Consider the following 12,118-nt stretch of genomic DNA (forward strand, 5'->3'; position numbering starts at 1 on the left):
AATTGATTTATTTATTTTAGGATGTGATGATACAAGACAAGGCTAGAAGGCAATTGCACTGAATCACAATCCCATCTGCTGACTGTTCCCTTTGTCCAAAACTTCTGATGGCTGAGGGGCCAGAGCTGTCAGGCAAGGTGGGAATCAAATGCAGATGTGATGGGAGGTCAGGATGCCAGGAGAAGAGTGAGCACACCTGGCTTTCAGCTCAGTTCTGCCACCACTTGGCTCTGCCTCTTTGGACAGGTCACTCCACTTTTCCTCATCAGTAAGATGACCAGTGAGGGACAGGAAAATCATCGCTAAAACTCTTTCCAGCCCTGACATTTTATGATTCTGTTGAGTCTGAGAAAATCTATGCATTATCCTGCATTGTAAATTACTATTTACCTAAAAAGTTGATCTTTCTCTCTCCCCTCCTCCTCCCTCTCCCTTCTCCCCCAAACCTCCCAGCATGCACACACTGTCCCTTTCCCCCTCTGACTTTCACTTCAGAATCTGAAAAATATTCCCAAACCTAAAATTATTGGTTACAACAATGTTTTCCCCTGGATGTGTCTACGAGGCATTTGCTGAAAGCTTGAATTTAAATTTGTAGTTTCAAAGGAGCAGGAAGGATGATGATACTGAATGCTTGGCCATGTAGAGCTGTCTCAAGGCAGTTTCCCTACACAAGCCGAACAGTAGTTCCACATAAAGCTAATGATTATATTCCTTCTCTATTTCCCTTCAAATGGTTCCTTAGAATTAGGATTGCTCTAAAGTCTCCATAATTATTTTAAATGACTGGGTCTTCCAATACTGTTCTCTAATATAATTTCTGGGTAGGCAGTCAGCATAAAAAAGGACTAGGTCAGCTCTCTCTGTGTCAGTGCTTGGCAGCACAGCTCCTCTGGGATGTGTCTCCTGGCATCCACCCAGCCTAGCTATCAACAATAAAAGCTTCTGTTTGTGCTTCCAGTAAGTCATAAATAAATCTCCTCAATCCCACCTGTTTTCTGAGAAGAGCTTCAACAGTGTCCTCTACCTTGGGTTAAAAAAAAAGAGACATGATTGTTGCTTTAGGAAAATAGGTTTTAAATGTCCACTAAGCAATTGTTGCTTTTCATTGTTCCCTACTCCCAACATTTAGATGTGTAATTTGAGTTGCAGTCCCTCTGGTTGCCAAGTTTCTGAGACTGGACTGCTTTCCCACTTTATGTTAATTGCCTTTTTGAAGCTGCTCAGCCCTAAGCAATCCTCCTGGGTATGAAAAGTGTTAGTTGTGGAAGAAGGGCTCTTCACCTGAGCAGCAGGGAAGGCATACCCTCCAGTAATGCAACCACACAAGGGGCAGAGGCAGTGACCTACCTGGCTACGGCTTCAGGAACCCTAATTATCATCCTCAAAAGGTGAGAGGTCCAGGACTGTTGGCCTCTGGGGGAATACCAGGCACCCAGGCTGGTACTAAAGGAAGAACAAAATAGGGTTCCTGTTTAGCTAAACAAGAAAACAGGCAAACGCAGTTGCAGCCCAAACAGGTTGGATATCTTAAACACTACTCGTCACAAACCTCCTCTGAAACATTAAGCCTCATATTACTGTTCTGAGGTAAACATTAATCTTATTTTCCGGTAAGATGTAGAATGAGGTCAAGCACATTGTTTCCTACTGCAGTCAACATTAGAATTAAAGAAATCTGAATCTCTTCTCAAAACTACATAAATGAGTCATTTCAGGTGATTCACCATTGAGTTCATATGAGCAACATGTTTCCTGAAGCATTAAAAATGGAAGCAGGGATTTTTTTCCCCTCTGTCACATTCCATTGGCCATGAAACAAACCCAGAAGGACCAGAAGTGAATGTTACCGAAGAAAGTCTCCTATCTGTACTTTGGTCCTTATGAAGGGACATAGATTTCTGTGCTTGTGCATACTTCCTTCTCTTGTTATTATCCTTTTTTTTTTTTCTTTCCCCCGCGCTGTGTGACATGCGGGATTTTAGTTCCCCAGTTCCCGGACCAGGGATTGAACTTGCGCCCTCAGCAGTGAAAGCACAGAGTCTTAATCGCTGGACTGCCAGGGAAGTCCTCCATACTTCCCTCACTTGTAATGCCAAACTCTGCAAGAGAACTTTGCACATGTTCCCACAATTCAGATATGTCCAAGTTTCCCTTTTTATAAAAACACCAGGGGATTAGGCCCCACCCTAATGACCTCACCTTAACTCGATTACCTCCTTAGAGACTCTATCTCTAAATAAGATCACCTTCTGAGGTACTGGAGGTTAGAACTTCAACATATGAATTTTAGGGGGGGATACAGTTCAACCCATTAGACTGTCACAAGTAGGATTCCCAGGGAAGCAGACTCTGAGACGGAATTTAGCACGCACAGTGTTTTTTCTGTTTTTTAATTTTAAATTTATTTTATTGAAGTATAGTTGATTTACAATGTTGTGTTAGTTTCTGCTGTACAGCAAAGTGATTCAGTTATACACACACACACACACACACACACACACACACACACATTCTTTTTCATATTCTTTTCCATTACGCTTTATTACAGGATATTGAATATAGTTCCCTGTACTATATACAGTAGGACCTTGTTTATCCATTCTATATATAATAGTTTGCAACTGCTAACCCCAAACTCCCAGTCCATCCCTCCTCCACTCTTCCTCCCCTTTGACAACCACAAGTCTGTTTTCTATGTCTGTGAGTCTGTTTCTGTTTCATGGATAAGTTCATTTGGGTCGTATTTTAGATTCCACATATAAATGATATCATATCGTATTTGTCTTTCTCTGTCTTACTTCACTTAGTGTGATAATCTCTAAGTCCATCCATGTTGCTGCAAACGGCATTATTTCATTCTTTTTTATGGCTGAGTAGTATTCCATTGTATATACATATACCACATCTTTTTTATCCATTCATCTGTCAACGGACATTTAGGTTGCTTCCATGTCTTGACTATTGTAAATAGTGCATGCACAGTGTTTATTGAGGCTTGTCCTTGGGATCAACATCTGGGGAAGTGGGGGAAAGGAAGCAGGCAGGATTAAACAGAGGGATGTCAAGTTGTCATGCAGGCCCCACAGCTGCCTTAGCCAACCCCACAGAGCTCTCTGGAGCAAGAATGGCCCTTCAGAGTTGTACTAAGTTGGGCTGAGATGGTCAGGGCTTTATACTGCCATATCAGTCAGTCATTGGACCTAGCCACCTCAGGAAGTGGCATGACTTTGGGCGAGGCAGTTCTCTATAGCTGAGGCAGTCTCTGAAGCGGCTGACAGCTGAGGGCATCTGCCAACAGCACACCCAGCAGCTGGGGCAACAAGCCCTCAGTAAAGGGAGATCTGGGCAGTGTATCATAGAGCCCACCACACTGGCTACAAAAATGGAATATGGTGTAGGTCTTCTGCAACTTGCTTTTCAAAAATGTTAATGATTATTTTCAAACAATTCCAAAGTAGAGAGAATAGTATAATTAACTGCTATATACCCATCATCTAGATACTTCAATTATCAAGATTTTGCAACACTTGCTTCACCTATCCCTTTCTCATTTTTGATTTATTACTTTAAAGTTGACTTCATGTCATTTCACCCCTGCATACTTCAATATCCATCTCTAACAAATATGAACATTTTCTTATATAACCTCAATGCCATTTTCATACCTAATAAATTTATAACAATTCCTTGGTCCATTTTTAGATTCCCTAATTATCTAAAAAAATTCATTTTTATAATCAGCATGTTTCAACTAGAATCCAAATAAGGGGAACACATTATTTTGGTTATGTCTCATTTCTTTTCATCTAAAGCCATTTCTTTTCCCCTTTATCTCCATGCCATTGTCCTGTTGAATAATTAAAAGAATGTGGGCCATTCTTGTTTATTTGCTTCTTAATGGTTCTTTTAACTTGTCCCTCTATCCTCCATGTTTCCTGTAAATCTTAAGCCAGTGCTAATGCTTGCTTAGATCACAGGTAGTGCTGTGTGCTTCATACCGCACCACATCAGAAAGCACACAATTTCTGGTTACTCAACTGTTAGTGACACTAAGACTCATCAGTAGGTTCAGGCTGTGACTATCTGAGCCCTCCATTGTAAAATTCCCCATCAGTCTTTCTTGTAATTGTATCATCCTTTGGTGATCTTTGCCTGAAGCAATGATGTGACAGTGAGTTGCAAGAGTGATTTTCTAATCCTGGACTTTCCCCTACATTTATCAGCTAAAATTATTTTGTAAAGAAGTGCTATTTGGTTGCCTGAAACATAGTTTATATGGAAAAGATAGAATAAAGCTTAATTCTTTACCTTTATATTGCCAATTTTCAGAATATAGCGATGAATGTTTCTCACTTTCTCTCTGTAAAATCTCTTCATGAAATCGTGATTTTAAAAATATGACCAGTGTGTTTCCATCAATTGCAGTAATTGTTCTTTTGAATGCTTATGGTGTCCGATTTTTTACCAAGAAGAGTCTCTTCGTGTTAGCTCCTGTGTCCTTTTGACACAATCCAACTAATTTTTTGAGAACTTACTTGCTTTCTGGAATAACAAGATATCTCAGGCTCATACTGTACATTTTATTCCCCAGATAAGGAATTAGCCATTTCTCCAAAAAGCTCTGCTTCTTTTTAGTAGGAAATTGTATTTTTTTAAAATAAACTTTTTTGTTATGGAATAGTTTTAGATTACAGAAAAAATTGTAGAGATAGTATAAAGAAAAATCTCATATACACCATACAGTTTCCCCTATTATTAGCATCTTACATTAGTATGATATATTTGTTACAATTAATGAACCAATATTGCTGCATTATTATTAACTGAAGTCCATACATTACTCAGACTTTCTTAGCTTTTATGTAATGTCTCTTTCTGTTCCAGGATCCCATCCATGATACCACATTACATTTAGTCAACATGTCTCCTCAGACTTTTCTTGGCTATGACAGTTTCTCAGACTTTCTTTGTGATGACCTTGACAGTTTTGAGGAGTTATGGTCGGATATTTATAGACTGTGCAACAATTGGGATTTGTCTGATGTTTTTCTCATGATTACCCTGGGACTGTGGGGCTTGAAGAGGAAGACCACAGTGGTAAAATGCAGTTCTCATCACATTGTAACAGAGGTTCATGCTATCAACATGACTTATCACCGATGATGTTAACGTTGATCACTAGGCTGAGGTAATGTTTGTCAGGTTTTTCCACTGTAAAGGTACTCCTCTCCTCCCTCTTCATACTGTACTCTTTGGAAGGAAGTTGTTATGCACAACCCACACTTAAGGAGTGGTAAGGTATATTCCATCTCCTTAAGGGAGGAGTATCTACATAAATTCTTTGGAATTCTTCTGCATAGGAATTTTGTCTATTCTCCTTCATTCAATTATCAGATATTGATTTTATATCCTGGGTTTTAATCCAATATTACTTTATTTATTTGTGCTCAGATTGCTCCAGCTTTGGCCATTGGGCTCTTTCGGTCCACTCCTGTGTCCCTTTGACATAACCCCATCATTGTGGGGTTTCTTGAGCACTTTATTACTTTCTGGCACTACAAGATGCTCCAGGATCATCTTGTATATTTCTTGCCCTAGTCTTTTTTTTTGGCTGTGTTGGGTCTTCGTTGCTGTGCATGGGCTTTCTCTGGTTGCGGCGAGCGGGGGCTACTCTTCCTTGCGGTGCGCAGGCTTCTCATTGCAGAGGCTTCTCTTGTTGCAGCGGAGCATGGGCTCTAGGTGCGTGGGCTTCAGTAGCTGTGGCACACGGCCTTAGCTGCTCTGCGGCATGTGGGATCTTCCTGGACCAGGGCTTGAACCCGTGTCCCCTGCATTGGCAGGCGGATTCTTAACCACTGCACCACCAGGGAAGCCCTACCATCCTAGTCTTAGAATCAGCCATTTCTCCATGGAGCTCTGGTTCCTTTTACAAGAGAATGTTATTAGAAATACAAGATAGGTGTGCTTGTTCATATTGGGGTGTGTCATTGCCTCTAGGCACTCTCAGCTGACAGAGAAAGGAAATATATGTATGTATACTAATCTGTATATATACACACATATTTATTAATATTTCTATATGTAACAATTGTATCTATATCAAGCTAAAAATGGGTTCACACTGATGTTTTGAATTCTAATCCATTATCACATGGATCATTTTAGTTTTCTCCTCTTGCTTGTCTGTAACCTCCAACTCCAGCACTAAGGAAGAAATCTGGCTCTCACCATTCCCCATCCATTTACCTGATTGTTCAGTTCCAGTATGGATGTATACTGGTTTCGGAATTGTTAACCTGTACCTTTGTGGGAAACAACTTTATTGACTAGAGTATAGTACTTATGTATGACTCCGTTCACTTTTAGTCATACAGGCTCCACTCATTTCCAAAGTTACTTAGATCAGCACCTTTTCTCCCCATGCTTTTCAGAGAGGTTGGCTCATACATTTGTCATACAGCTAGATCCCTTTATCACATTCTATTCTAGGATTCTCTGACCTCCTAAATGTTCTGAAATAGTTTTTCCAACTTACAATCTTGGTGCTAAGGGAGCTCTTTGCTACTAGCATGTAATTATTTCTAGACCTATTCAGTGAGAACCAGGAAATAATTTTTTTCATGGCTATCATCTTTCTTTTTAAAAAAGCTTTATTTAGATATAATCAACCCATTCAATTATATCTAACCCATAAAATTCACCCACTTAAAGTGCACAATTTAATGGTTTTAAGTATATTCACAGAGTTGTGCAACCACTGTCACATCAATTTTAGATTATTTTCATCACCCTGCAAAGAAATTCTGTATTCATTAGAAGTCACTCTCCATTTCCCCTAACCACTTCCCATACCCCCTCTCCCTACCAGTCCCAGGCAACCATCAATCTGCTTTATGTATGTATGGATTTGTCCATTCTGGACATTTTATACAAATGAAATCACACAATATGTGGCTCTTTATGTCTGGTTTCTTTCACTTAGCATAATGTATTCAAAGTGCATCTATGTTGTAGCATGTATAAGTACTTCATTCCTTTTTATTGTTGAATAATACTCCATGGTAAGGATATACTGCAATTTATTTGTTCATTCATCAGTTGATTAACATTTGGGTTGTTTCACTATTTCACTATTTCAAATAATGCTGCTATGAACATTTGTGAACTAGCTTTTGCGTGGCCATTTGTTTTCTTTTCTCTTGGGTATATAGCTAGGAGTGGAACTGCTGGGTTATATGGTAACTCTGTGTTTAACATTTTGAGGAACTGCAAAACTGTTTTCCAAAGTGGCTGCACCATTTTACAATCCCACCAGCAATGTATGAGGTTCCAATTTCTCCACATCCTCAATAGCACTTGTTATTATCTGCATTTTTTATTATAGCCATCCTAATATGTGTGATATGGTATCAGACATTTGTTTTTAATCATAGAATCTTCTAGCAACTATGCTCTTTTCCCAACACATATTCTATGGTAGGAAAGTTTATCAGGTAAATTTCATTTAACGGTTACAGTTTATTGTTGATAAATAGCTCTGAATTAGTAGAAAGAGAATGAAACCTAAATTTAGATATACTTAAGCTCAAGACCTAAGTTTCTGCCTTCTTATGTATATAAAATGAAGATAATGAGAATATCTATCTCACAAGGTTGTTGAATGGATTAAATAAGATAAATTGTGAAAGCTCTCTGTAAACTATAAGGCACTACACAAATTCATTATTCCTAGCATTGTGGGATGGTAAAAAAGTAGAAGTTTTTCCTTAATGATGCTCCTTTATAAGATGCTGCACTAGACTTTGAGCTCCTAAAGGAGTAAAACCATGTATTAATCTTTGAGTCCCGGACAGTGTCCAGCACATCTTGAGCCTACCACCTTCTCCTTTACTTAAACTCTCAGGGAACACTCAGACCCATAGATAGGAATCATCTGCTTGCTTTTTCCTCAGTATTCACTTTTCTGTTGTCTTGTCAGATCATTAGAATTTCTGCAGGCAGAGGTTCTTCTGGGTTTCCATCTTGTTTGTTTCAGGTCTTGCCTCCCCTCTTGTTTCACCCATTTGGATTTAGCAATTCAGCTTTAGAATGTAGTAACCTAAGCTCTACTTGCCTGGAAACTTGATGGGTCACTGCATCTGGCTATTGCCCCATGACTCCACACCCTATATCTCACCTCCCTGCCCCACCTCGACACTTAGGACATTATGAGTTGTACCATCTGGGGAGGGACAATAGACACTCAAGTCCTATCAGTTACCAAATCCTGAAAAATCTGCTTCTAAATCTCTCACGTTGGATTCTTCCTCTCCATTTTCACTGCCATCAGCCTCATTTAGGTTTCATTACCTCTTAGATCTTTCAGATCATATGTCCATCTTCAAGGGACTTTGCTACTAGACCATAGGGTAACTGGAAAGGAAATAAGAGTACTGGAAATTCTGTTTTAAAATAAGATACCAGGTATTCCCTGGTGGCGCAGTGGTTGAGAGTCCACCTGCCAATGCAGGGGACATGGGTTCGTGCCCTGGTCCGGGAAGATCCCACATGCCGTGGAGCGGCTGGGCCCGTGAGCCATGGCCGCTGAGCCTGCGCGTCCGGAGCCTGTGCTCCGCAACAGGAGAGGCCACAACAGTGAGAGGCCCACGTACCGCCAAAAATAAAAAAATAAATTAAATAAGATACTAGTAGTAAACTGAGCCATGGCATGAAGCCACATATACAAAAATCTGGTACAGTGAATTTCAAACAGAAGGTTTACTACTCATTAGTAGGTCAAGAAATCAATTTAGTGAATTGTGGCCAGCATTTAAAAGGTGAAATAGAATAGAATTTTAGGTAGAAAATACCAGATGACATTATGCATAGTAAGAGTATTATTCTGTTTCGGATATATAATATGAATGCAAAATGTATTTTTTACAAGGGGTCGATGGTCAAAGGTTGAAAACACTGAACTAGTGGTATTCTATATATTATGTTAAACCTAAATGTTAATCTTGATCTACATTTAACATAAAAAAATATACCAGAAGGCCTATAAAGGATTAGAACTTGGACTTCTTGGGTTTGAACTCTGGCTCTAATATATACTTGGTATCTTTCAGAAACTTACTTATAAACATTTTGTGCCTCAATTTTGTCATCTGTAAAATGTGCATATTTGGCACATAGTAATAAATTAAGAAATAAATATTCTCACATCATTTAGCAATAGAAAATTCCATTTTTCTAACAGTTACCATTCTAAGTTGGGTCATAGGCTTCTCACACATAGGCCCATCATCTATAGACTAGGCCTATTATCTATAGATTTCAATAAAGACTCTTTGGGCTATCATCTCAGAATCCAAAAACTACCTACAGATGGTGTTATGAGAAATTATGCTGTCCCTACAACCTGCTTTTACTTTCACTCTTAGACATTCCCAGATATACACAACATTCTGACAAGATGTGTATCGTACCATAGCCTGCCCTATGTCAAATATCGAACATAATTTCTACCAAGTCTTATGCTTGAAGGGTATAAGCTGTATGCCCTCATTTAATACTTGTACTAGTACACATCACTGAGCTGAGGACTTCATTTACACAATATAGGAGAAGTTCAGCAACATTATGCCAGTAACACAACGATTGACTATGTTTCACTGAAGTTAAACAGCTGATGTATTGCTTTTTGAGAACTCCTCTCTTAGTGGTTCTCTAGTAAATGTTTAACAACTAGCTCTCAGAGAGGGAAAAAAGCCCCAATTTGTAGCACTGGCCAATTTCCATGGTGTAAATTCTTCCCTCATGACCAATTTCAAGCTACCAATGTGATTCTGATCACTAAATACAGAACTGGGAAGAGGTACATACAATCAATTCTCATGAGCCCTTACAAGCAGACCACCGCACACCACCTGCATGTAACTATTTCAAGCTTTTTGCCCAGTGCGTATGGAAGAATGAAAGCTTTTTTAAATAAAATATTTTTTAATCATCAAATATTTCTTTGCTTTGAAATATCAATTCAATGGAGTTGGTTATGCAAAGAGAAAGGCAAGATTTATTCTGGAATGAAGATTTTAAAAAATATTTTCCTTTTATTTTTATTTAAAAAATTTTTGGCCACACCTTGCGGCATGTGGGATCTTAGTTCCCTGACCAGGGATTGAACCCATGCCCCCTGCATTGGGAGCACAGAGTCTTAACCACTAGACTGCCAGGGAGGTCCCTGGAATGAAGATTTTGAGACAATGTGGCTCCAAGGCACTAAACCACTCTGTATAATGTAAAATGTTACAGCTATCCAGATTGTTCTTTTAAAAGGCTTTCTTTTCTAAATTAGAATTCAGACTAAACAGCCCCTAAAAATGATCTCCTGTTCTTATTAGATAAGGAAATGAGAAGAAGAGATCAGGTGAGTACAGGAAGGCTCTAGAGGCAAGCCTTCCTCACACTGAAAAAGAACTGCCAGGTTGACTGGACTGGGACTGCAGAGCCCAATCTGAACCATCCATCTAAAGACTCCACTAGGTGTTATTACATATGGAATAACCTATATTTGGGGAAATGCAAGGATGGGGAATTGCAGGGTTCTGGAGGACTGTCCTGGTAGAGCCACTGTGGCAAAGCCAACCACAGAGAGAGCAGACGTTCTGAGTTTCAACTACCCTACAAGGGGACAGAGGAACATCAGAGCCTATACTCTTCACCTTGACACAATGATGTACTACACAATTTATTCCCACATGAAAAGCATTCTCTATTAAATGGAATACATAGAATAGTAGTTCAGAGTCAAAAGCTGGAGCAGGATAGGTCCAGGTTTAAATTATCATTTTGCCACTTATTAGCTGTGAGAGACCTTGGGAATATTATTTAACTTCTCTGAACCTCAGTTTCCTCAACTGAGGAAAAATGTGAATATAACTGTACCTACCTCCTAGAATTATTTTAAGGATTAAGTTAGATAATACATACAAACTCCTTAGCCTTGATTAGGTGCTCAAAAATTAGTAATAATGACAATAATAAGTAACTCTCAGTCCTACTTTTGGAGGCTAGATACCTGGTTTTAAGTAGATATTATGTCTTAGCTTTATAATAAATCTCACCCCAGATTTATAATTGTTTCCAGGTAAATTCAGGGCTAAAACTGTCTATGACTGGGCAGGTGTTACACAGGAAACAAAATCTAAAGCCTGCATCTGTACAGGATGGCTTAAGTAAGTGGGCTGTATTGATTGTGAGTTTCATCTAAGAACTGATGTTTAATCTCAAGAGACAATGTCCATTATTCTGGGGATGATGCTGACATGGATCTTTTTTTTTTAATTGAAGTATAGTTGACTTACAATGTTTCAGCTGTACAGCAAAGTGATTCAGATCGATATATATATATATTCTTACAAGATACTGAATATGGCTGGCATGGATCTTTATCAGAATCTTCTGGATTCCTATTTGAAATGGTGCTATCATTTGCACCATGGCTTCTGTGGTCACTACAGTGTCATGCTGTCAGCAAACATTAAGGGGGCCACCCTACCTCAGAATAGGAAGTCATCTAAATCTAACGAAATCTTTCTTGTCTGTGCTCCCTGTCTCAGGCTCTTTACTGTGTATTTACTCAAAGCTGGTGACACCAGAATATAAACCTTATTTTATTAAAGCATCCCCCCAGGGTCCTCTTAGTGCTCTGCACTGAGAGCACTGGCGTTCGTGAAGAGGAAGCTGAGGATGAACTCTTTGTGTGAAGTCTCCATTTTACACTGATTTTCACTGAACACAAGATGGACTGTTTGCAGCAGGACCATTGGGGACAACAGGCTCTGGATTTTGCGCAACGATTTCTATCTCTGGTCTTTCTGGCATTGATTAAGGTTTCAGGCAAACAGAGGCCCTGAGGACCTAGCAACAATCGCTAGGGAGCTTCCTGGTTGCCAGCAACAGTAAATACCACAGAGACACAAAGACTCAACCTTTCACATGCACACAATGAAACCTAGAGCCTGGTTTCTTATTTCAGATACAAGAGTCCTCTAGGTAGAGCACAATAGCTTCTTCTTTCCCTTCTTTATTTAGATTTGTTAAATTTTGTACAGAAATACATACTGGCCAGGAG

The 12,118-nt window shown here is 39.3% G+C and overlaps 1 long non-coding RNA gene across 4 annotated transcripts in view; it reads right to left on the reverse strand.

The window, feature by feature from the left end:
* Window positions 1-12,118, reverse strand: part of LOC132529608 (uncharacterized) — a 48,684-nt gene that overhangs the window by 21,427 nt on the left and 15,139 nt on the right. The window contains exons 4-5 of one of the 4 annotated variants that reach the window (XR_009543514.1): window positions 1,347-1,446; window positions 457-1,023 (exon numbers count right to left, since the gene is read on the reverse strand). The exons of 2 other annotated variants lie outside the window; for them this stretch is intronic. This is a non-coding gene — a long non-coding RNA (uncharacterized LOC132529608). Of the gene's footprint in view, window positions 1-456; window positions 1,024-1,346; window positions 1,447-2,502; window positions 3,018-12,118 lie in introns of those variants that run through there. One more of the 4 variants, XR_009543516.1, reaches the window with a different exon arrangement.

This window comes from Lagenorhynchus albirostris, chromosome 11, assembly GCF_949774975.1.
Source record: "Lagenorhynchus albirostris chromosome 11, mLagAlb1.1, whole genome shotgun sequence".
In the NCBI taxonomy this organism is placed as follows: domain Eukaryota; kingdom Metazoa; phylum Chordata; class Mammalia; order Artiodactyla; family Delphinidae; genus Lagenorhynchus; species Lagenorhynchus albirostris.